Raw genomic sequence first — 26,814 nt, 5'->3', positions numbered from 1 at the left:
GCAAGAGAGAGAGGAACGCAGGCTAGCTGTAGGTGGAAGACAGAAATCGAGTTACAGGATAAAGGGAGCTAGGTTGCGCGCGCTTTGGAAAAGGACGGCAGCTAACGACAAAAGCCAGAGAGAGAGAGAGGGAAAGAGAGAGGGAGAGAGAGAGTGAGAGTGAGAGGGAGAGAGAGAGAGAGAGTGAGAGAGAGTGATGGTGAAGGAGAGAAGTGGTGAGTGATAGAAGAAGAGAATAGAGGATAGCGAATACCAGGAAGGGGCGGCTGAAGTGGCGGCAGAGGGGAACGGTTGAAGCGGAGGGATGGAAAGTCGTGAGAGCGTGAGAGGGTAGCGATTGTGCTACAGTCGCACCGCGACACCCCCACGAGTGAAACCGCCGCGCGCGTGCCAATCCTCTGCCCCCTTGGCCGTACACGCGAGAGAGGGCCCGCGGAACAGTGCTATGCTTTTAAGGATCCCGGCCGAGGCTCTGCGAAGCGATATCCCGTTCTCGTGCCAGCCGCTTCGCCGTTCGCCCCGTGTCGTCGTCTCGGCCGCGGGAACTCGACGATACCGCTCGCGGGACACCTTTCGGTAAGTGGTTCGCTGCGTCTCCCGCCGGGATTGTTTTTCGATCAGGACGGCTGCTCTAGCTCCTCTTCCGTCGAAGAGGATGCCTGTTTTTTTGAGTGCTAGAAGAGGACGGGTTAATGCGGGTAGAATATAGAACGCGGTCCGAGGATACCTGTTGATGACCTCCTTAGGAGGCTGACCGCAGGTACCTTTACGTGTTGAGGTTACTTTGAGCGTTTCTCACGTGTGCGACGGAAATGTGCGGGACTTTGTGACGGCCAGTGTGATGTACCAGGTGATGGGATGTTTGGGGCAGGTTTTCGGGAGAGTTTGATTTGTTTCTGGGTGGTACCTTCCTGAGTTTTCGGTCTTTTTAGATTTTGGACTGTGTCGTGAAGCTCACACGTGACCTGCAGGTTTGCTCTTGGTGCGGTTGGCCTGTTCTTTGTGGGGTTCTTGAAAGGGTGATTCCTTTGAGGGGTACTTTGGGATGTTTGCGTGCTACGGAGGATCTTTGATTAATTGTTGACTGGCGGAGTAATACGGGTCTCTGGGTGTTCGTATGGTTTGATTGTAGAATGTTAACGCATTGCGGATCGGATATTTTGTTGTTAATTTTGGTTGGTATTTATCATCCAGTTTGTAGGTAAAAATGTGTTCGAGTAATTTATGGTTTGTATACAGTTATCATTGTCGTGTCGAATATTCTGTTTCAAGAAATGATTCGATATTTAACAGCATTTTTATAATTTTCCTATATTTTTTTGTAATCATAATATTTTTGAAATATATATCATTTTAAAGTTTTTATGTGGCAAAACGACGAAACGCGAAGTATTTCGTCACCCGGTCATAATATGTAAAAATTGGAATTTTCAAATCGCGATTAACCCTTAATGACTCAGAATTGGAAGAAGTGTAAATCGGTTCTGTATTAAGAGTACTCATTTAAAATATAATTTTAATCATTGGGAAGTGTATATAATCAACTCAATTTTAATTGAAGATTACCAGGCACAATTGTTAATCGAATTAACTGTTACATTTCAATCGTCAGGATTAATGTGAACTGAAATTACAGTTCGCTCGATTTTGACGGCTTGGTATGTTTTTGTACAGTAACTATTCAATAACGTAGATCTGAGTTGTTATGTAGTTTTTTGGAAGATTGTGAAAATAAAAAAAAAACAATTTTTGGTTAACGAACTTTGATAACATAATTTGGAAGGTGATGTAAAAATTTTTGATTTTTTACGTGAATCAATTTGATAATCTCGCCGTCGAACACTACTGGATTGTTGAGGGTTAAAATGCTACCAATACAGGAATAAATTAAATAGATTTTATTCAACACAATTGACAATATCATAATCATAATATATACAATTTTATACTTCAATGATTGTTTAAATTGTCGCATAAACGAAAAGTACGTGAATCAGTAGCGTATTATAATCGATCTTTACTCTAATGATCGGTTTTTCTTACTGAATTTTTTAGGATATTAATTATTGGTTTACAAAATAATTAGTTTGAATCATTTTATTGAATATGTAGGCACGATGATATTTGCAGTAGAAAGTGACAGAACAAGTCAGACACGGTCACCACGTTACCTTTGAACATGTTTTGAAGTTTTAATAAAATAGCCCCTTAATGGCGTGAATACACTTCACAACCGCTAATAAACTTGCAGTGCATTACAGTAACTAGACTGAGTCATAATTATTGGTAATAATAGCGAGAGAACAGTGTGGTTAATTTCTTTTAATACTTATCAATGGACTGCAGGTTTTTATGCAGATTCGTATATTTGATAATATCATTACAAAAAGTAGGGCAATTAAAAATGTTTTATATGTTTTATCATTCTATATGTGCTTCATATAATTTTAACAAATGATAACATTCAAATTACAAATTACAACTTTCTCCTATAAAGACTACTTGTCCACTTACGTTTAGTGTCTTGTCGACAAAATTCTGTAAATTCGCGACACATAATGTAACGAATAGCGACCGAGCGAAATTGGTTAACACAGAAGAAAGCTGTTCGGTCGATTTTGATTTGAAAACGCTTTCAATATTATAATTAACGAGGGCTGCGCCGGAGCTACGGGTTATTAAGCGTCTTTTGAAGATTGGCTCTTTGAAAGTCTCAGTGAACAGACTTTTCGGGGAAAAGTTTCGGAGCGATACGGTTTTACATAATAAATCGCCGTGTAATAGAGTCGGGAACCTGTTGAAGAACCTTCGCGTTATCACTACGCTTGATACGAATTGCTTGGCCGTGTGAGTAATGTTGACCGACTATAATCCGATTTCGAGATATTTCGTTGGAAAAAGCGCAGCTATATAAAAATTCGATTAAATAAATTATTATTAAAATTTTTTGAAGATACAAACCTTGTACTGTATTCGATCAATTTGTTCTTACGAAATAGACTCATACAATCGTGTTTCGAGAGTGTAAATTATTAAATAATGGAGGCAATTAAATATACTCTATACAAATAACATGATTTTTTGGAAAAAATTAAAATGCATATTTTACTATATATAACGATGAATGGAAATACTGTTAAAGTGAGAAAATTCTTACAAGGGTATTTACTAAATACATAAATGAGTAATTTCATTTTGAAAAATATTGTATGATATTAACACTAATGTTAAGTATAAGTAAATATGTAAAGATCAAACTTACATTTCGTAGTATATTGACTAATTTGAATAGAAATTCAAGTTTTTATAAATTAGCCATTCATGTAATTACACTATTGTTAATCATCTATTTTCAAATCAGTTAACTAATTTTGAGGTACAAATTTCATTTTTTAATACTCGTGTATGTTAAATATCGATTCAAATGTTGTACAAAGTTCATTGAAGGAATGTTACTCATTTACCGATTGTAATCACCTTCCTCGGAATTTTCTCACTGTACGAATACTATTTACTGCCGCTGTATAATTAATTTCTTCTCTTATCACACTTCACCTTACACATGTATAACAAACGCAAGAAAGTTTACTGATTAATTCTCGCAATCAGATACGATTGTTGCTTTCGTGATTCAGTTGGTGATTTACGTTCGGCGACTGCATATTCAACATACGTACCATTGTTTGACAAATTTTAACAATTAGTAGTTTATAATATTCGGAATCAAGTGATTGTTCTATTTGAATGTGTGTTCACAATGAAGTGATTAATCAAAAGCACAATTCGCGAGTTAGTTTATAATGTTTACCGAATTAATTTCAATTTATCCCCCTACTATAAACCTGAAATTTATTACTTTCCATTATTCATATTTCTACTATTATTTTCGAAACATATAATTTACAAAAAATTCGAAAAAAGTTCTCACAGAACCACTCGTAAGTTTAAATTATAATTTTCCATGCATTACGCACCATTATTAATTAATTCATCTACATATTTACAATTGTAAAGAAACGTTTCTCAAAAAACTGCAAAATTCCTTTGGAAAACCCTATTTTCAAATCAAATTACTTTACGTCCATCGTAATTATTATTTATATTCTCTACTCATTACCTTTATTAGAATAATTATTGCATATATTACTATCAGCAAAGTAATTATTTACCTCCTCTGTTCATTACTAATTACAGCAATCATGTGTCTTTATACACATTTCAAACGAAAACCGGCAAGCGCCAGATATACCTATTTAAAACGGAAGAAATAATAAGTTTCGAAAGCTAATATCTCGCTCAAAAAGAAAAAGAAATGAAAAATTCTTTGCGAGAAGCGCTGATGAGACACAGGGGAAAAAAGAGAAAATAAGAAGAGCGGGGAGGGAAAGAAAATTCTTTTAAACGGTCGGTGCAGAGGTCTTCTTAGTGAACGCAAGGACTTTGTATGTACGAATGCCGTAGACTTCTTTTGTTCGTGGCACCCTTTGCCAATTCATTCAGCGGCGACATATATGTAGCGCTCTTTCCTGAGCCACTGTGCTCGTTCCGAGCACCTGTGGACCGGCGTCCCTCGTGAACTCTCCTTTGGAGAACTGCCAATGACTTCCGGCTGACTCGTAGAACCTGTTGATGATCCCTCCCTACTTCTACGTTTCATGGAACCGAATTAAATTAATTCTCTGCCCCTCTTGTACGCCACAGTTTCTCTCTTTCTTAATTGTCCTGTCACTAAAATAACGCGCTCCAACCCCTGTCTGTTGAACACCTTGAATGGATATCTGGGACGTTTGAATGCCGGAGAGTGTCGGTCTGAATATCTCCAACTGCTGGGACTCACTTATTCCGCGTTGTCGTGGTGGTACTGATACTTCTGAGATTTCCGTGATTCCTTTTCCTTTATTGTCTTTTATTGTAACATTCTTTTTATATGGAATATTTGCTGGAAAACTTACTTTACGTTATCGTTGTGATTTCAGTACTTTACGCATTTCTGTGATTCTTTTTCGTTTGTTGTCCTTTATTGTAATATTCTTTCTTTTCTGCAATATCGGTTGGAAAAATTATTCTGTGTTAAGCAATGATGCTAATAGTTTTGGGATTTCTGTGATTTTTCTATGTTTATTGGCTTTTATTATAAAATTCTTCATTTTTTGGAATGTCTGATGGGACTTAATTATTTTACATTGTTCTAATAATTTTCATACTTTAGAAGGTTTCTGTGATTCTTTTGTATTTACTGTCTGGTGGGGTAATAATACTTCATTCTGGAATATTTATTAATGCCTGTTACCTTTTGAATGTTTTGAAAGCACATTTAGGAATATTTTGAATAAAACCGGGGATTTTAAGTAACAAACTTATTATTGCCTTAAATATATCAAATTGCAGACTTCCTTATTCCATTCTATTGCAGTAATTCTAGATTCTTTATTATTTATTAATCCATATCTTATTCTCAGGCATTATTAAATGCTTCACATTTTTTATATTATCAAAACGTGTAGTAAGTAAATTTATTTGTATCACAATTTAATAAACAACGGAAACCGGTTAAACATAACATCATACAATATGAAATCAATACAAACTCTGCTGGTGTAATCATCGTCACACCTTTCTCGTATTATCAATAGCACATAATCTTGCCCATCCACATATTAATATTTCGGTGTAGTATCATATAAATATCTATTATTTCGTATGATATTAAATGATTACCGATACTTTCGTAAAGTACCCAAGAGCTAATCCATACTTTTCGATATCCACGTGATCAATACTATCAGACTCAGTATCACAATTAGTCCACTGAAATCAATGATATTCTTTCAATATTATTCCGATTATTATTCATGTATAAAATTCTCATTACGCTTAACAATAGACTTACAAAAGTTTATTGTATACTTTATTCCATTGTTCCTAGAAAAATAGGCGTTTATTCGCATAGATCTCGGAGATTAGAGCTTCAAAAACAGAGAACTAGGATGCGCATTCACATTGTATTGTTTGCAAATTTAATATCCGACAGATTGACAGGTACCGCAAAACACCATTAAAACAGTTTAAACTTTATTAAAAACCTAAATCGCCAACTGAGTTGGCGTTTTAACAATGCTTTCCTGGAAACGAATCAACGAATTCAAACTTTCATTGTTATTCTGAGAGTTTCGTCACAAACGTCTCATCAACGATTCATCAGAACATAAATAAACTGCGGATTTGATGCAATTATAGTAGAATACATGGAACGAACTACTTCAGTAAAGTTTAAATGGTCATTCTGGTCAAACGACCTACGACAGTGGGCAATATTTAGAATTTTCTTTCTGGCAGAAAGAAATTAACTATAATTTTAACTCCCTTTTTAAATTATTCACTGTTCATCTGTGTTACAAAAAAAGTCGTTTTAAATATCGCAAATATATATTTTTAATAAACTTCTTTTTTTATACGGTGTGTTTGAGGTATTGCTATTTTCTACCGTGGATCGACAAAATGCCACCAAATTACGTTTCAACTATCGAAATTATCTCATTCTCCCAATAATTGATTAAAATATTTTGAAAAGTTTGAACCTTTTGGAAAACTTTATTTAACGACATCGTAGACGCGAGGGAATAATGTATTTTTTGTTGAAACTTTTCTTCGCTGTTTCTTACCGTTTTCAAGATAATCCACAGGAAAGAAAGATTTGTTTTTTTTCAAGGGGTAGTTTGAGTTCCTTCAAAGTAAAATTCGGCGGAAAAAATTGACTAGGCTTGACTTACTCTATTTACACACAAAGTTTTATAATTTTGTGAATTTCTGGGTGATACCTTTCTTCGTCAGTTGAGGTCAACAAAACATAGACCATCTTCCCAGATGAGAAAAATGTGTTAACACTAGGTTTACTGAACGTGTCAGTTTGACGCACGTTGAATTTTATAAACATTATTTGCTAATTATTTATGTCGACTTTGACTGATACAGTTGCATGATTGTGTATCCTAATAGTCTATATTTCAATCTCTAATTTCCAAGATTTAAATGAACGGTTATGCATTTTGCTAGGAACCACAATATATCATCGAATAGAAGACACATGATTTCGAACCCTGTTCTTTACGCTCGCAGATGTACGCCATAGAATGATCGATTTTTGAATAACTCCAAAAAGAACTGTGACCGTTCTTAATTACTTCCCTTACTGTATATGTTCAAGGATCCTGCTCCAGAAAAATGTTTTCAGCGGACGTTTCATTTGCCTTTCGTGGCCCGAATTAATATTCTACATTTTCGTCCGCCTCCAGAATTCTCCTCGAGTATCCTCTAAATGACCTTCGCCCGGAAAATATGCGCGTCCACGAGCGTAAGTTAAATATTGTTCGGGGAAACGACGAAAACAGAACGTTCGTTACGTCGCGTTGGTGTTTCCTTGATTCATTTATAACACTCGCAAGAACTTTCCCTTCTCGTGTTTTCTTTCGCTGCGCGGAACAAGTACGACTCCTCGCTGAATCCTTGTTCATTTTGAGCCGACATTGTCGTTCGCGAGAAAAGCTTTAGAATAGGACTTGGTAGATTGTTGAAAGCTCTCGAAATGAGAATATACAGATAATATTAACCCTTTGCATTTGCGGGATTTTTTAATAGAAATATTTAACGCTTTCTAATGATGATGGCCATTCTTTGAAAATACCTAATGAGGAAACGTATATAAATTAAGGAATAAAGTTATATTTGAATATTCCATACATTGGTGCATTATGCGAAGCTTAATATTATATATTAGTGTTTTTTATTATGCTATATCGAATCAAGTCATGACTGAGTGGTACGTCTTGAGTGCAAAGGGCTGACACTAGATCTGCTGAACACGTCGGCTTCACGAATATTAAATTTTGTAAACATTGTTTAGTACAATTGTGTGTCGTTTTCGATCGAAGTGCAATAATGCAAATTGCGTATTTTAATTCTTCGTCTTTGAAGTTCTAATTTCCAAGATCTATATGAATGAATTTCTTTCTACGAACCATATTTCTATGAATAGTATAATAAATGTCCATAGACATAGCATTAAAACTATGGAGTATTCAAAATGATTTACATATAACTTCTTATAAGTTATTGAATTAATTTCTTTCAGTTTCTATGGGAAGTTTATTACACGATGTAAATAAAAATATTAATTTCTTAAATATTATTGAATATAAATAGTTTTGCAATTTCTATGGTTGAAAGAAGATCATCGCGATAGATGATGAATGAAAATTTCATTTGAATAATAATCATGTAAAACTGCTCGGAATATTGAAATCGCGAGTTTCTTAACGGGGGTCGAATGAAAAACGGATCGCAGCGATGTGGTCAGCAGAACAAAGGCTAAACGCGTACCTAAAATGGAGTTACTGCATTATATCACGCGATTATCAACAGGTCCCTTACGTTTAAGCATTCATTGGCAAGCATCCAGCGGTGAGATCGAAGAGAAGCAACTTATATGCTCGTTCCTCTCTCGCCACTCTCTTTGCACCCTTAAATCTGATTTTCTTTGCAATAAAAGTAGCCATAAATCAAATTGACTCTGAAATGATTTTTAAACGAAATTATCTCTTTTCGTACTTTAAGATTACTGATTTATTTCGGTAACGTTGAATTGATTGAAGATTGAAATTACTGTGATCATTATTAACCGTCAATTACAGAAGTGATTATGTTTGTCGATGAAGACGTTCGTAGTAGTAGACTTTAGATCCTTGAAAGCAACTTTTTTGGAAATTATATTTTGTGTGCTCCGATGCTTCGAGTCATAACTTGAATAATGAACAATTGGTACTAATAAATGTAAATATTGATAGATAAGCTTAATAGACAATAAATCAAGCCAATAATTTCAAGCTTAATTTTTATCTTAAACCATTTATTAATCATCAAAAAATGTAAGGATTGATGAAGTTTTTCAAATGAAAGTCATCAGCCGTCACTAGTGTCAGAATGTTAGTACACATAAGACAATTATTTGTTCGATTAATCGGTTATCTGAACGCTAAACTTCCGAACGTTTGATATTCAACTACTTATACAATATTTTCCAAGATCGAGTAGATCCCAAGGATCATAGAGATCTCCCACTCATAGTGGAAAGCACTCGACACTATACGGGCCGTCGCGTTGTAGCCGCGACGAAGCCAAGCGCCTAGAAAATAAATGTTCCCCAAGCAGGGAAAGAAAAGCTACGAACGATCAGCCAAAGAACTTTCGAGAATACGTTCGCTAACACCGAAATCATTAACGGATTGCACGTGAACTCTATAAGTCTCATCGAAGTTTCTACTTCTGTTGTGAATGAGGCTTAAGTTGAAAGTTCCCGTTCCGTTGGCGGTTTTCAAACTATTGATATAAGTCGAATTTATCCTTCGAGTAATTGCAACGACCGGAGAAGTGTTCTCTTACTTCAGAGTACATCTTTCACACCAAGTATTTTCGATCTTTCGAAAATTATTTTAAATTGCTTCGCAGGCGAACACGGTTATTTGAACTTTTGTTAATAAATGTCACTTACTATTAATGTTTTATCGAATATTTTATTAAGTCGAATTGATGCAATGTGGGTAGTACCTTGTTCAATGTCTTTTCACTTGTCCAAAAATTTGGAAGATTCTGCTCACTAAAAATTTTGTAAATTTTATTTATTAAAAATTTCAAAAATTTTCCACGTTTATTGCTTTAAAATCAAATAAACTAAAATGGAATATTATTTTACATTACTTTAAGAAAAAAATGTTTATTGAATTATTACTTTTTGCACTTCGGTTTCGTTGTACCGCAAAATTCTAACCCTAAGGTTTACTCGGAAGCTGAAACACTCGAATCTGATCCGGGTCTCATATTCTTTGAACAGCTAAAGCTGGTCGGTGATTGGACGTCGCTCGGATTCGGAGCGAGGGAAGACGATTTCGCGATTAGCGGCTTGGAAATTGAATCAACCTTCCAATCGAGAAGCGTAGGTGGGCAAGGCACTTGTAACAGATAACCGTGGAAACTGTGGACGAGCTTATCACAAATTGACAGAAGCTACACAGCTGGGACGAACAGTGGTCCATTGTGCGCAAGTGTGTAGATTAATTTTTTACTATCAAAGTGTTTGACCACTTGGTTTGAAGTTCAATTGACGATTGTGCGAGTCACGCACATTTATTTAAGTCCTTCTTTTATAATACGATGACTTAGAGGTTTGTTCGCGAAAGAATATAGATAACAGTTACTTTCTGTAAAGTTAAAATTAAATATTTTAAAATCAAGTTAAAATTAAATATTTTCTATTATTATTATTTAATATGTAGTGATTTTTTACTATTGTCAGTGTTTGCGAAGTAACTTGGTGGCATAATCACTTAAAAAAATCATAAGGCAAGAAGTCTTTGTTTGACAGGTACATATTTCAGTTGTTTAATTTATTGCGCGTAAAACGAGAGATTTTTCAAACTAAATTTCACAGTTAACTGGTTAAAAGAACTAAAGAGTTAGTCATTATACATTTTTCCTTCAAATAAAAATGCGAAACGACGTTTCATTCGAGAATCAGTAATACCGAATGAATTATTGTCGACTTCATTTGAACAGAAAAATTCATTTCGTCTTTGGCAACGTTTATGGCAACGCATTTGGATAAAGACTTGCTCGACTCAGCTTATGGGTCGAGAATATCTCCCGCGACCGTAACTCTGACAGTATTCTTCAGCGAGTTTCGGTGATATATAGATCTTAACCGTATCTCCAAACGGAAATCTCATGAATTTCGGTCTTGATGGTAAATGAAACTCTCATGAATTTTGGTCTTGACCGTAACTGTGAGAGTGCGAATCTCCCATGAATTTTGACCTTGACCGTAAGCGCAGGTTATGCGTCGTTTTAAACCTATTTTCGATGAGTCAAGTTCATTATTCTGCAGTTTACAGAAGTATAGGACAAGTCTAATTGTTCATTACCGTTGAGATGATTATTATAACAATTACATGTTACTTCGATCATCAAGTTAGCCAAAAATTAATTATAGTTGTATGAAATATAACGATAAAATATAATAATATAATAATTTGTTATATATATATATAACTTGAGGTCTTCGGTCATTTAAAATTCGTCGTTACAAACTGTAAAATTTTGTCGTTAAATACATTATAACATTTACATCTATAATTGATAAAGAACAGTAAAATACATCTATGACTATTTTCTTCATGCGTGCATCATTTATTTATATGTTAATATGCTTTTTCTATTAAAACTGCTCCCAGTTGCCGGTAATATCAGCGAGAAAAAGCGTCGACGGTCAAGGGTTCATACTAAAGTATACCATAATACAATTATACACGAAACATTAAAATAAAATAGTTCTATCCTTTACTTCATACCATTTATATTTACATCAACTATAAATAATATCAATATTCCATTAGAAAGTGATCAATATAATGTTTCCATTATTTAACCTCTTCAGGGCCGAGTTTCTTTTTGAAACGGGCAAAGATGAATTTAGATTTCGTTCGAATGGAATTTATTTTGTCCATATCGATACAAATTGAACAATACGAAGACAGTGATAAAAATTATATGGAAATAAAGCAAGCGTCCGATCGATGGACTTTAACGTTAAACTAAAGTCAAATGTACACGTATGTGCCACTATTCTTGAGGAGGTTAAAAATTTAAAGACTTAGAGACTTCCTATAAATAAATAAATAAATAAATAAATAAATACAACCGAAATAATTTAACGCAACGAACAAACTTTTGACTGCGAAGGTTTAAAAAATCGAATTTTTCCCAGAAGTATAATTGATTATGGAAACTGCACCAGCTATTCAGTTGCTCTAAATAGCGAACGCCGATTCACCGGCTGTTTTGTATAAATGGCGGCCTTCAAGCGTGACCCCTTACAAAAACAATTTGCGGGCCCACGATTGGTAGACGTTCATTCCATGTATACGCAACCGGAGAACCATTAAACGACCATTTGCCGCGCAAATAATAGCTGATGCGCCGATACACTCATTGCACTCGCTTTTTTTTACTCTCTCTCTCTCTTTCTCTTCGTCGGCCCTACTTCTGCCTTCGTCCCTCGACCACCATGGTGTGCACCGTCGAATTTCAGATCGTGCTTTAATATCGGCAGCCGCTTAATCCGCAATGACGGTTTTTCTGGGATTTCGCCACTTTATTACAAAAAAGCTTCACTCCACCGGACGGCAGATGTCACGTATGCTTTTTTTGTTGGCCGCCGACCGTGCCACGGCTACCCATGCCGCTAGTGTGTAGCGACGCGTCCGTTCGTTTCAGATTTTCTTTGAAACGTGTGTTTGCCGAAGGCGCCGGGTATTCCGGCCATTCGACGTTAACTCGCGCGAAACCTGGCGTCCACGTTTGTCCACTGTTTCCATTCGGGAAATTCTTATTTCGATGATTTTAGCGTGCTTTTTTCAAATTTTTAGCCCCTTGCGCTGGAATATCTTTCAACGGAAATATTCATCGTTTTCTAACGAGATATAGATGACGTTTTTTTTAGCATTGAGTTGAAGAAAACTCGGATATAAGTTAGAGGACAGAGCTGATTTAATGCAATGTTTCTTATATTGGTGCATTATGGAAAACTTAACACTAAACGTATCGCGACCGGTTTTTAAATTTGATTGAAACTTCTGCGCTTTCTTTTGTTCATTTAACTTTATATCAATTCTTACATTGTCCGGTTAATCATTTTTTCAATTTTGATGTTTTCTTTATTTTCTGTTTCCACTAAGAATTTATCTTCTAATTTGTTTGATATCAAAATTCGAAAGCTTCAAACGAATAATTTTATTATATAACGAGAGATTGATATGTAGTTTTTTCCTAGTATTTAAGACTTCGACGTGTAAATCAGGTTTATTATGGAAAAGGTTTTTAAAAGTTTAAGAAACTTTCGTTCGCAAAGGGTTAAATATTAAACTTAAGAATTTTTTTTAAGTATGAAAGGTTAACTGCTTTATTTAGGCAATCGTAAATGAAAAGAACTGAATGAAAGGATGTTAATGAAATGAAGAGAAAATATTGTTACAATTAGATACTTTTGTCTTGAGATTTTTGTAGTATTTTATTTTTATGTATTTTCATTATTTCCATGTGTACATAATAATTTATACCTTTCTAGTTTTAGATATTATGATAGGTATTCATTTGTATTCATACCTTTTCTTTTCACGTTCTCCTTTAATATATTTTTCTTCAGTTTATTATATTTTTGTATTATACGAAAGTAATTTATTTTGTGATTATTTTTGTTGTAAGGGAAGCTATGATTATTCATTGAGAAGCGCACGCATCTTCCGATTGATATTATTCCAGAATTCAGCATCGTCTGGCTTGCGGCTGATAATGGAATAACTCGTAAAAACGCTGAACGTGCGTTGCTCAATGTATTCGCGGTGTTTGATATTTGTAGGGAAAATTAAAATCTTGACAAATGGGCGCCGCTGAATCGAATCGATAAAACCGCGCAATGAAACGACGATCGAATTAAGAATCCTACAGTTTGTGAATTAACTTGATAATTGGAGGGGACAAATTTATACTTCAAGGACAGTACAAGTTTTTATTCATGTTCTTATTTCAAACGTCATAATTAAAAATTGTATTCTAGAGAAAAAGTAGTAAAAAACAAATTCTACTGGAAATCGTTTATTTTTATGGGCGAATGTCAAAATGGAATTTAAAGAATATATCGTATTTAAATAACGATTTTTTAAATACTTTATCATTTAATATTACATCTAATATACGGTCCAATATATGGTGTCCTGATATTTCAGAATAAGATAAAAATAGAATTGCAGCTTTAACTTCGTTTTTAAATTATCCAGGCTCAAGAGTCTGTCAGAACTACGACGATCCGCTATTGAAGCTTGTCAGTCAGATTTAGGTTATGTTAATTATCAACGATCTCGGATGGTTAGAGATGGGAATTGGAAAACTATCAAATCGATACTATTGATTTGTGTCCTCAAATTATAACACTCTATCCGAAGATATCAAATATGTAGATATTAAGAAATATCGACAACTTGTTGGTCGAATTATTCTTCTTTTACGTTGAAAAGACACGAATACTTTGAAATTTGAAAATTCGATTATCATTATAAACAATTGCGTTCAATAAAATGAAACATGGCTTCCTTAAGCACTGAGATATAGTATCATGCTCTGGTTAAAGTACAATAATTTATAATTTCGCTCAGTTTCACGTATAACGTGCAACGAAATACGATTTCAGCTTTGGTTCATTACGAAATTCATACGCTCGACAGATTCTATATTTTTCGAGGCTCGCCTCCGTTTCAGGGAACAGTATCAGATGGAAAGCTTCGAGATTCGTTTCAATATGTACAATTTGTCGCCGGCTGTATGCTATCGTTCCCTACGAAGATCGATTTTGTTCTTACTCCACGATTCTATCCATTATACGGAATCGCTGAACTTTACATTTGCTTCGAATTTTATTTCGTTCGATTTTCTCAGCTCCTGCTGAACTTCTGACAAGAATACAAAACTCGGGACGAGAAATGCACGATATGTTTGGTAACTTCGGAGAAATTGAACCTCGCGATTCTTCAAAAAGCAGACGTATGATATCGTTCTCGTATTCTATGCCTGTCCGTTATTAACTGTTCTCTGTTGGAAGAAGGAGAGACTCTGACATTCGTTAGAGAATTAGAAAAATTTAGTTATTAAATTACATTTAGATTGATATATACTTTAGAATGAAGAAAAAACTTTATAGTTTAATTCAATCGAAGCATATAAGTATATTTTAGACTCACATGTTGCAGTAACATGTGTCCTAATATTCGGAGGTCATCGGTAACCCCCAAGGCATTCAGCGCGTTAAGAAACATAAATATTACTCCATTTTTTTTAATTCAAATGAAATCTTATCCACTCATCATTAACTACTATAATAGTTACACATTAATATACATTAGCCAACTCTTTGTTCCATAAATTGTCCATGACAAGTTGTATCGATCATAGCTGAAAAAAACCACAAGGCAAGGGGTTAATATTGACCTTGAGTATACGTTGGCGATTATCAATGCGCCCCCGATATTACCCGGTTAACCCCTTGCTCTATGATTTCTTTCCACACTGTGAATAATCTAACTACATTATTATTTATAATACATTGAAAATAAGAGAAAATTTCAGTCTAATTCTTTGTCAACATGTGCTCTAAGGTATAATCATTGATGACAGAAAAATAATATGTAATTTGCATTCAAACAAATTGAATAATATTTATGTTTGTTACATTCTGCTAGAAATCTTCACCACGAATCTAACACGATATTGTAGGGCAAGGAGTCAAGTTAAAGGACATGAGCGTTTTATGTATCACTCATTCTTTTCTTCTCAAAAATAAAAACGAAGAATTATTAATTCTTCGGTACCACAATTCTTACCACAGTAGTATCTAGTTATTTACGCTACCGAACATATTATATTATTCCACATCAGTTATCTTATAAATTATAATTATTTTCTTCTAATTCGGAAGTTCCGGTTATTGATGACCGTAGCAGTCAACGTGTTAACGGGTCAAAAATGCATCGATTCTATTTTTTCTTCTTCCGGAGAAATTCCCTCGGTTGCGAGACACCGGAATCGGTGAACTTTACATCCGGCCTCGACAGTTTCTCCTGGGATTCCATTCCGTTCCGTTCCATTCCGCTTTCCCCAGCTCAGTTTTCATCCCTTTTCTCTCCGCCATTCGGTCGGCTCCTTGTCAGAGCATAGAGTGGAGGTAGCCGAAGGATACCGCGGCGAGAGCATGCTGAGCATTTCAATAAACGACAGCAAGAATAGCGCCGGCTGCATTCCTCCTCTCCCTGTATCGTTCAGAATGCCTCGGCTTAACCGATCACGTGGGCTACCGTGGGACTCGCTCGCTCGCTCGCTTTCTTTTCTCCGGTTCCTGCGTGCCCGCCGCGCCGGTTACTAGTGGCTATCATTTCCGGTTTAACGTAAACCACCGGATACGGGACCGCGAGGAAGATAAAGCGCTGATGGCGTGATCTATCGTTGCTCCCGGTCGTACCGGTGAAAAAGAAATATGGCGGTGCATTTGTAAGTGTACCGCTGGCGAAAGTGGCGCCGTTAGCGGCGGTGTTTGTTATCGTTGTTTGATCATTCTTCGTGTTGTTTTTGGTATTGTGGAGGGAATGTTTGTGTTTTGAAAATGTGTGAGGTTATTGTCGAGAGTGATTTTGTTTGTTAGAAATATGATGTTTGAGTTGTTTGAGATGAAATATTCCATTAACCTCTTCAGGACCGAACTTTTTTTTACACAGACAAAGATGGTGTTAGTATCCGTTTAACTGCAGTTTATTTTGTTCAAATTGATATGAATCGAACAATACGAAGATGAACGAAGACAGTTATGGAAGTTATACAAAAATAAAGCAAGTGCCGTTCGATGGACTCGTCAAATTAAACTAAAATCAAATGTACACATATCTGCTAGTATCCTTGAAGAGGTTGAATCAACTTTGTCCTCCAACTTACGTACTAGTTTTCTTCAAGCCGATGCTAGAAAACCTCATCTGTATCTCACTGAAAAACGACGAATGTTTCCAGCGAAAAATATTTCCACCATACCCCATTCCATATTTTAACCCGTGCTCGCGGAATTCGAGCGCGACGCGAGAAAAAATGTCTACAGGTACCCATATATCCATATACGTATCAATTGCATAATACCTCCATCGGGACGGCAGCCGAAAAAAGAAGGATCTAGTCAATTCTGTATATTAACCATGGGCAATAAAATTTAATTAAGCTGTACTTGGTAAAAGCCCGACCCGCGCGTTGGCGTCGACGAATTTCGTGTGATCGTCGCACGGAAAATTGTACCGGCAGCCGTGACGCGCGGAAGTGGTGGAGGTAGGAAAGGGGTGGACTATTACATCGTCTGTAATGGAGTAGAAAGAAGGGTGGAGGAGAGCGTCCCGGAATCGCTAGGATATTCAAGACAACGCGGATTTCCGGAGGCCGATAATCGGCGGTGCATTAAAATCATTCGAACGGCGGCGCGTATCGGCGAATCTTGCCAATGCATTTAGCCGGCGAGCCCCCGCTGCATTTGCGCAGCGATACGCGGACGTATTAAAGCGCGGAAACGGGTCAGCCCGGGAAAAAAATCGGGAAGCGACGAGGGTACGAGAGGATGGGTGGTTGAGGGATGCTTTTAAGATCGGAATGCGCTGCGGAAGCTGCCGAAAGCCGGGAACAATATGTTTCGTGACACGGTCATGTAAGATTTCGACGGATCGTTTAGGCAGGATGTAGCTCGAGATCGATAATGCTAGATTTTGCTGACGACACGTTCAATATGATGCCGCTCTTTGTGAATATGTTCATTATAATTTGTAGGAAAGGTATCTAATAAAGGTAATTTGAAAAGAATTTCATTTACTTAAAAAGGGTTATTAGTAGAATTTAATAAACTTTATTCGTTTGAGTTAAAGTTATATGGGAACGGAGAGCGAAAGGGTACATGGAGGGATCGTAATGACACAAATTGTGGGTTAATAATGTAGATTCTAGAATTTTTATCATAGCTTAGGATATTTTTAACCTGTTAACTGTGATATTTTATTTGAGAAATCTCTCGTTTTGCGCGGAATGTAATGAAAAGGTGAAGGGTGTACTCGTCAAATGCAGGACGAATGCTCCTTGGGAATATTTTAATGAAAAACTAAAGCAAAACTTAAGCATCCAATATGTAACTTGACTTCATCTACTGAAGGTTTTGTGTACTTTAAACAATGTTTGTCCGTAAGGGGTTAATTCTTATAATTGATTATCCGTGTAATTGAAAGTTGGATAATTGGTGTTGGATAACGCTTCTTCGTAATGATGCTAGTTTGTAAACAATTTTTGTCGTTGCATAATTATTATTGACCCAATGAATTTCTTTGTTTCAATATTTGGTTATGATAATATAGATTAGAGGGTTATAATATTACTAGAGGTTTTTATTTTCTTATAATCTACTTGAAAGACACACCGAGTATCTTTCAGAATTGTTTTTAATAAACGAAGAATTCTAAGAAGTTTGTAATTATGGAGTATATTTTACATAGAACTCGACTTAATAGAATTATGTACAAAGTACTAACTCTAATTAATTGAGGAAGAATTTCTTGAGAAGATTAACAAGAAGTATACTGAAAACAGTCGAGAAATATTAAGGGAACTATGTTTAATTGGGAATGTAATGGCTTCGTTATCGGAATATTTCAATTTTTCGTATCAATGTTGGGCAAGGTCTAATCTACCAATTCCAGCAACTTTAAGAATCATCAGCAAACTGCAATGTTTCAAACAATAACAATTGTATAGCAATTCATTACAAATAGAAACTATTTTCTAAGTTTCATAAAAATCGATAAACACAGCAGACACAGCAGAATTATAAAAATGTCGAATTCAATATGAAATTTTATATAAGGCATGGGCACATGAAACATAGAAACAATACAGTTCTATTAAGAGTGGTATTAATTAGATATAAAATAGTTTTAATATTTCTTAATTTACTCTACATTCTTCTTGATACTATTTGCAAATAGCGTTACCGATATTTCATCAGTAAATAATGAGTATTTCTAATGAAAAATATTATCCAGTGCAAAGAGTTGAAAGGTCATTGCCGTGTGAAAGGTGAAGTGAGCCTCACACTACACTAAGGTACCGTCTCGAGGGTACATCATACAAGAAAGTATCATTCTTCGGGGAAAGATCTACGTGTTGAGTGCGAGCCACGCGCTTTTCCCGATAGGGGTGGCTATCGCTAAACGAACCACCCCGGATTTCCTACTCGAAACTCTCGAACTTTCCCCGACCATAAAAATGACCCGGCGGACGTTGAATTTTGCCGACATCTGGCAGCCACAGTCGGGGAATCCCTGTTTTCAACTTTCGAATAACGGACCGACAATTGGAGTTAAATGGACGAGCCGAAAACTGGAATACTTCAGCGTCAATAAAATGAATCGAGAAATATTTGTAGAAAATGTGCCAATATTAAATTGTTTAGAAGAAGGAAAGTTACCTAACATTATATTTAACGTTATGTTGTATTCACGTCATTTTTTAATACTATCAGTAATATGGTTAACTGCTGTTACCGATGACTTGCAAAAGGAAAATCGTATTTAGCATTGAACTGCATACTAGTATAAATGACTGGTCTCGGTTTCCTTGTTTTGCAGTTACTGATACCTTAAAAGCATTGAACATACGAAATGATTTCGAAAATAAATAGTTTCACTTGAACTGACCGAGTTCAAACTGAAAGTAATCTATTGTTACAATATTTATATGGACTACATATCAATCATATTAAATGTTCGGTGGTTCTAGAGTTAAATTGTAAATATATAAATATATAACAACAAACAATGAAAATTTGTCAATTTTGGCACTTTAATTTTAGAGTTTCGAAAAGCCTTTTGTAGTTTCTTTTTTCGATCGTTCCTTCGAAGATATTTAGATCTAATTAATTCATTCGCCGCGGCGGTCGACTTTCGTCGACTTAAGTTTCTACAATCAATCATTCGCCAGTGAAGCCGGGGCGAAATCGATTTGAAAGTTTTCCGTCGTTGCTGACGGAATCAGTTATTAAGCGGAGCGTAATATTTCACGAGATTTACTGTTATGTGTGTATACTTGTAAAAATCCGTGAATTTTATTTCCGGGGAATCCAATGTGTAGTCTTTTTTGTTTAAAGTTTTGCGATATATGGAAATTTAATTATAAGTTTTGGGAGGAATTGAAATTATAGTGGTTGTATTTATGGGCCTCGATATACTCCTGTCACCGATTGCATCAGTTTAAAAATTGTTTATGTATTTTGTGTATTACGAGAAAAATTTTATGCTACACGAGTTTCCAGATTTTACTCTGGAAATATTGATTATGCCATAAACTTTTTGTCTGCGAGCAATCTGCTGAGATAATCCAAGTTTCCTAATGCTTTCAATCAAATTTCATTATACGCTTTAAAGAATTATGATTTTCTTTTCACGAAGGTTATTAAATATAAAACGAAATGTACAATTTCGACTTTAAAAGTCTCCTTGGGTTTCTCTAAATAATTGACAAAAAGATAATACTCTAAATCGATGGTTCCCGAACTAATCACAATATAAACTTTAAATATACCATAAAAATATAAAATAAAAATATGAAAAAATATAGAAATATAAAATTTACCTGTTAGCAAAATATTTTCTACAACTCAAAAAGTACGATTCTAGATCGTAGATACAAGATCTTCTCAATAATCATTAACACTGGAACCATGTATTTACCACAATCGTTAAAATGGCAGATTTCAGTATTCTTATATACCAGTTATCGATATCTGAATAGTATTAAACATTCCAAGTGATTTTCAAAATAACTAGTTGAAATAACTCTTGAGTATTACGATGAATAATATCCATAATAATAAATATAAAATAATAAGGAAACCGAAGAAATATGTAGTGTCATAATTTTTATAAACATTACATATTAACCTTTTGCAACTTTGACTTTCCGAAGTATTCGAAACCTTTAACAGAGAAAGCTAAATAATACATTGAACTTTTAAATACTAGAAAAATGGAAATTATGTATCGAGCTATGGTTATTTAAATAATTCGATGATTCGTTTGCACTTTTATCTATTATTAGAAGATTAATCATATTACACGGTTGGTAGTTTTAATGTTACAATACTAAACTTTGAGATTCTACTTATCAGAATTAGACTATTTATGAAAATCTCTAAGAAAAATAAATACGAACTGACAAGAGAAATTACCGAACCCGGAAATTTGAAAAAATTATGAAAATCATGTGTAAGTAGAGTAAAACAAGACTAATACATAGCAATTTTTTTCGTACCAAATTTCACTTTGAAGGGATGAAACCACCCCCTGGAAAAGATGCAAATTTTTTTTTCTCGTGGATTATGTTGAGCACGGTAAGAAATAGCGAAAAAAGTTTTAAACAAAACATATCGTGTTTTTTCATGCCTATAAAATTGCAAAATAATATTTTTTAAAAAAGGTTAATGTTGGGGGTATTTTGAAAAACTAAATTTCGCAATTCTATAGACGTGAGAGAATAATATATTTTTTGTTTAAACATCTTTCCGCCATCTCTCATCGCTCTTAAGATAACCTACGGGAAAGAGAAATTTGCATTTTTCAAGGGGTGGTTTTATCTCATCAAAGCGACATTCGGCACGAAAGACAATTGCAATGTATTGACTTCCTCTATTTATACACAATGTTTCATAATCTTTTAAATTTTCCGGTTCGATAACTTTCAGAGATAGATCAATCCTCGATCTTCTTAGAACGCTCATCTCGATTCCGCGTTAAGAAGACTGCGTGCGTGCGTTGGGGGGGGGATTAGATCGATGTTGTCCTGACGCAGCGATTCCCCAAGGGACAAAAGGCAAATTGCGAAATAATAATTCAGCAATACGGAAACAATAGGCACTGAAAGGCGCATGCGGTATCGTTGTGTCGGGGGTGCACTGCCGCCAAGAGAAAAACGTTCTGCGGACCCCCACGCTGAAGCGTTATAAATTGTTCCATATGCACTGCATTAGAGTATAACGCGGCGGCTCAACCACGCGCCGGACGTACCGCGTATTTATTGCGATAGGTTTTCGCCGGACAAAATGCCGCGCACCGCTGAATTTATCGTTCCCACGCACAAAAACCACTTCTACCTCTCCTTCTGTCATCATTCCGTGTTCCCCCTCTTCATATTCATACTGGCTCTCCAGTAACTGGCCGCGTAAACGGGCACGAGGCTGATTTTACGTGAAAAAACGAGTCGAATCGGAAGAATAACGTTTATCCATTGGGAGCTTCGTTTCTGAGGAAATCGAGTTTGAAAATCTGTTCAGTGGATGTGGATTTAATCGACTATGTAAGGTAATTGAAGTTATAGTATAGACCAGCATAGAACGAGTTATAAACTGATGGTGTTTGTAAATATGTTAACGTAAGAGGGGTAGTTAAGGTAAAACGGGACAGTGATGTTTTTCATAAATAAAGAGCTCGTATCGAGTTGATATCGCGTGTCATGATTCTAATAAGTCCTCAATGTAGTTTGAGATCGACGGCAGAACAGTGCATGAGTCATGTTTCGATTAAAAACATTGGATATTCAGTAAAAATGTTTTGATATTACATAGATATCTGAAGCATTTTTTGCCTTCCGATTAAAAACTTGAATAGGATAAGTACAGTATTTTTGATACTTGAGTTATTTCTTTATCCCATGCCAAACTGTAAATTTTGAATGGTTTTCAAAATTATGATGCGCGGGGAAAAACGAAATATTTTAGGACGATTAATTGTATTAATCATTCCTTAGTTTTAGTGTTAACGAACAAATTTTATTCTTTCGTACAAAACCAGCTATCAAGTTGTACCACCAGTTGCCGGACACCCTATGCATCTACTTCCCTGTCTTTATCTTCCTCGCATTTCCAGCCTTGCACTTACTTGGTCTTCAGCGCGGTGTCATCAACCCCGCTCTCTCTCTCTCTCTCTCTCTCTCTCTCTCTCTTTCTCTCTCGATCGTTGTCGCAATTGTTTCTGTCGTTGGCCCGTACCTTGTCGTTTCTGTCTACTTTGTGTAAACTCGCCGGAGAGTGAATATATAGGTCGTGGGTTCGCGACTCGTCCGCACGATTTTGCGTTCATAGAATTAGACCGGGGGCCTGTGAATGAATCCGCGAAACAAGAACGTGAACTTCGCGGAAAATTTTCTGCGCGAGTTGAATCGGAATTTTGTGGTTGTTGTGTAGTTTCGTTACTATCGGTTGCACACGTAATTGCCGGTGCACTTTGAAAGGTTTCTGATTGGAGGTATAAAACCAAACTGAAATGTGGAATAAGTATTTTGCGTGGTGTTGTTCCTTTCTAAACGAATTTGAAAATTGGTGGATTTATCGTGGTGTTTATTATAAAATTAGTTAAGTTACTGGTTAATTAATTGTTACAATGCATTAGAACCTGATTAAAAATGATCCCTTCGTATTATATTCGTTGGTAATCTTTGAGAATGAAATGATAGTATAATTCGTTAATAATTTAGAATTTTTGTTATTTCTCGTAGTTCTTCGCAAAGTAAAGAAAAAATGTCCAAAGTGTTAAAAAGAATTCATTGAGAGAATGTGCCCGACTTTTCGTCGAAATTAAAGAGATGAAATTTTTATTAAAAGCTAAACAACAAGCTCTGAAAAAATTAAATAAAATTGTAACTCTATCCTGACTCAAGATATAAATTATATTAATTTTATTCTAAAATCTATTAAAATAGACTTAAGATAAAAAGTTACACATTCGGTATATAAATTATTTGTATTGTAAAGGGTACTACTACTAATGAAAAGATTAAATTTGAAAACTGTATGTGTTACCTTGATAACGGATTAAATAACAGAGTGATGGAAAGGAATCTGAAGCTCGATTAAAAAGTCTTTAAAAATCCGATTCACCGTTTCACGCATCCTCCTGTGATCATCTGCATTAGCTCGGTGGGATTTTAAACAAGGGGGATACAGTTTTGTTCACTTTCCATCGAGTTAAGTCGCGAACTAATCGTCTTTTTTCAGGGTTGATTATACCTGATGGATACGATTGAGCACGCTTCACGGCGCCGCGCGTCTTTTTTGCAGAAAATGGAACGAATTTTCTCTTCGATGCTTTTAACGGGCAAAATGCTTTCAGGATGGTGTGTTTTATACGTACGTCCTCCTTCGTCGGCTGCCGTGGCCACCGTAGTCTCATAGTTTTAGACGAACCGGGCGACGATGATTTTGTAAAATGTAATTCCGAATTAAACATTTTTACTACAATAGAATGTCAAAACATTACACTAACGAAAACTGTCGGTTTTGCTAACAGAAGTACTTCAATATTTGAATTTTCGAATTTCAACGAACAGAGAATTAAAACTTATTCCGAATAATAATTATTAAAATTCAAGAGTTCGATATTTTCTTTTGGAGTTTGTGTTTTTCTATAAAATGTTACTTTAATTTGAAGTAATTATATTCTTTTTGAACCTGATACTTTAGATGATATTTTATTTTTAATGTTATATCCATGATTTAAAATGGAACAGATAGCATTTCTTGTTTATTATTTCGATGTGTTTCGTACGTGTTTAATTTGTATGCGGAAGCAACTATTACTATCTTGTTGTTTCACCACATCCTGGTCTCACTTAAGCATATTCGGGTACAACCGCATTAACACTTTGAGCATATTGCTGCATAGTCATCGAAGTGCATTTCCAAATGCATTCAATGATACAGAAGACTACCCGGACTTCCGTGTTAGTAATACTCATTACGGAACACACGTTAAACGCAACTAAACAGACATACACGAGGTACAAGTTTCGCAGGTGCAATTTCCTTGCGGTTTACATCGGATTATTCTAATCTAGGCGATGCACTTTTCATCCAAAGCGTAGTGAAACAAGGATGAAAATTTGTTTATCAATTTCCTATATCTTTTTCTTATAGTTTATACATTTTTATACGAATCAACACTAGAACTACCGCAGTCGTGAAAATGACGAGTTTTAATTTCGTTATTTCGTATTTATTAATATCTTGAAAGTGTTGAATATCCGAAATAATTCTTAAAATAAATAGTTTCACTTGAATACCATAATGAGTATGTGAAGAAATCGCAAAAAATCTATTGTTACAATTTTTATAAGAATTACATGTTAATTATATTAAAGACTTGGCTGTTCTAGTGTTAACTGTTTGATTATTTGTATATGAATTTGTAGATTATACAGTAGATTAAGGTAAATTGGATGACAGGGTGCATTGAATCGAAACAAGAATCCAGGCCATATTTTTTATTTAGGATATTGTATGTCTGCCTTTTGTTCCTGTTTTTTAAAAGAAAGAATATTTATAAATTCTCTTTTATTTTTTGTTATGAATATTCAAGTATTTTAATTTGTTGACTATCAAACAGAAAATGGTCCAGTAGCTTCGGTCTACCGTGTAAATTTCAGAAACAGTATTAAAGTCTGTAGAATCGTTTGACGTTGTAAAATTTTCGAGAAGAAAAGACCATCTCGACTCTTCTATCTTGTTTCCTTCGGTAAAAGCATCTTCGACGAAAATCAACTTACGGGGGTGAAAATAGGGGCTCCACCCTTCGAAATCACCCTAGATGGATTATTGCAAGGTTCGCCTTCGTGAAGTTATAAAATAGAAACGTGTATCTTTATCTTTTATATTTAACTACTTGTAATCATTTTTCTCTTTTATATTTAATTATTTGCAACAATTTTAGTCTTCTACGTTTAGTTATTTGTAATCATTTTTATCTTATATAAGTAGTTATTTGTAATGATTTCTCTCTTCTATATTTAATTCTTTACAACCACTTCCATCTTTTATGTTTAATTATTTTGAAACAATGCATAAACTTTACTAATATTCTCACTTTCTTTTGCAAAAATATAATTTTATTTTCTTCGAGTACGATACTTCGTGAATTTATTATCTCCAGATAACTAGATACTGATCTGTAATCAACTACGAGACTGTTATAAAAATGATGAATTAAACAATTCCAGCATAATCTGTGAAAATAATATTTCTCTTTAATTGCGAACTCTGCTGCATATCTTCGAAACAGGGGGACTTACAATACACGCAAAAGAAACAAATTAAGGAGCACAGTCTGTATACATGATAACAATTACAAGTACGATAAATTACTTTGTTGTACTTTGCGCAGAAATTTATTATTTCTCAGAACATGGATGAAGAAAAAGCATTGTATGGGTGAAACGAAAAAATTCAGTAGATAGAGAAATTCTTTACGAAGAAAAAAGGAGACATTTGGTAGTACACTGAAGTAATTTCATTATTTCTCGATGCTTTTAGTCACTGAAAACGTTTTCCATATATTCGCGATATACATGTATGCTCATAAGTATATGCGAGTGATCCTCCTTCTTTTCGTTTTCTTCTTTCCTGCTGAATGATAGGGAGAGTTTTTGGTAAATCACCTAGATTCCCTTGTACCTACTTTTTCAAATTGATGCCAGGGATGAACGCGACTGCGCACACCGGCGAATGTTACTGTTGATTTAAGCGCAATCCCGCGAAAAATAAAGCGGGTGTTAGCCGGTAAATCACCGAACGAAAGTATCCAGCATTTTTCGACATTTTCCGACGGCGCGGATATTTTAGAAGTAAATTTAATTTATGTACCGCGCAACAGAATTAAATTTTTAAATGCAAGGAATTTATGAGATAATCTACAAATTTATATTGACATTATTTAGACTTATTATAAATAATGACAATAAACGTCAAACCCGTAAGCTTAAACAAAAGTACGTTACTTTAAAAATGGTCATTACTATGTAACTTGTACTAAATAAATTTGATTTATAATAAATATATTGAAATATTAATAAGCAAACATAAATACAGATTTTAATTAATTGGACAGTATCAGAGAGACAAACAGAATATGCAGTAAATACGATACAAATATTAAAAATCATATTTAATAAATTTTCACTAGCTCTAAGACTACACAGTTTCAAAATAAATTTCCAATTGCACCAGAAGCATTTGTAAGTTGAGTAATAAAATTTCCATAATTCAACAAAAATAACGAACAAAATCAATACCAAAAAAATTGATTTATAAAATATCTTCTCTATCTCTAT

The 26,814-nt window shown here is 34.9% G+C and overlaps 1 protein-coding gene across 2 annotated transcripts in view; it reads left to right on the top strand.

Moving 5' to 3' along the window:
- The first annotated feature begins 359 nt into the window (after positions 1 to 359).
- Positions 360 to 26,814, top strand: part of DIP-lambda (Dpr-interacting protein lambda) — a 201,450-nt gene continuing 174,995 nt past the window's right edge. For both annotated transcript variants that reach the window (XR_012998994.1, XM_031970408.2), the window contains exon 1: positions 360 to 576. The gene's annotated coding sequence lies outside the window, so the exon portion shown is untranslated. The remainder of the gene's footprint in view (positions 577 to 26,814) is intronic.

The sequence above is a fragment of the Nomia melanderi genome, chromosome 7 (assembly GCF_051020985.1).
Source record: "Nomia melanderi isolate GNS246 chromosome 7, iyNomMela1, whole genome shotgun sequence".
In the NCBI taxonomy this organism is placed as follows: domain Eukaryota; kingdom Metazoa; phylum Arthropoda; class Insecta; order Hymenoptera; family Halictidae; genus Nomia; species Nomia melanderi.
This window is presented reverse-complemented; position numbering and strand designations above follow the sequence as displayed.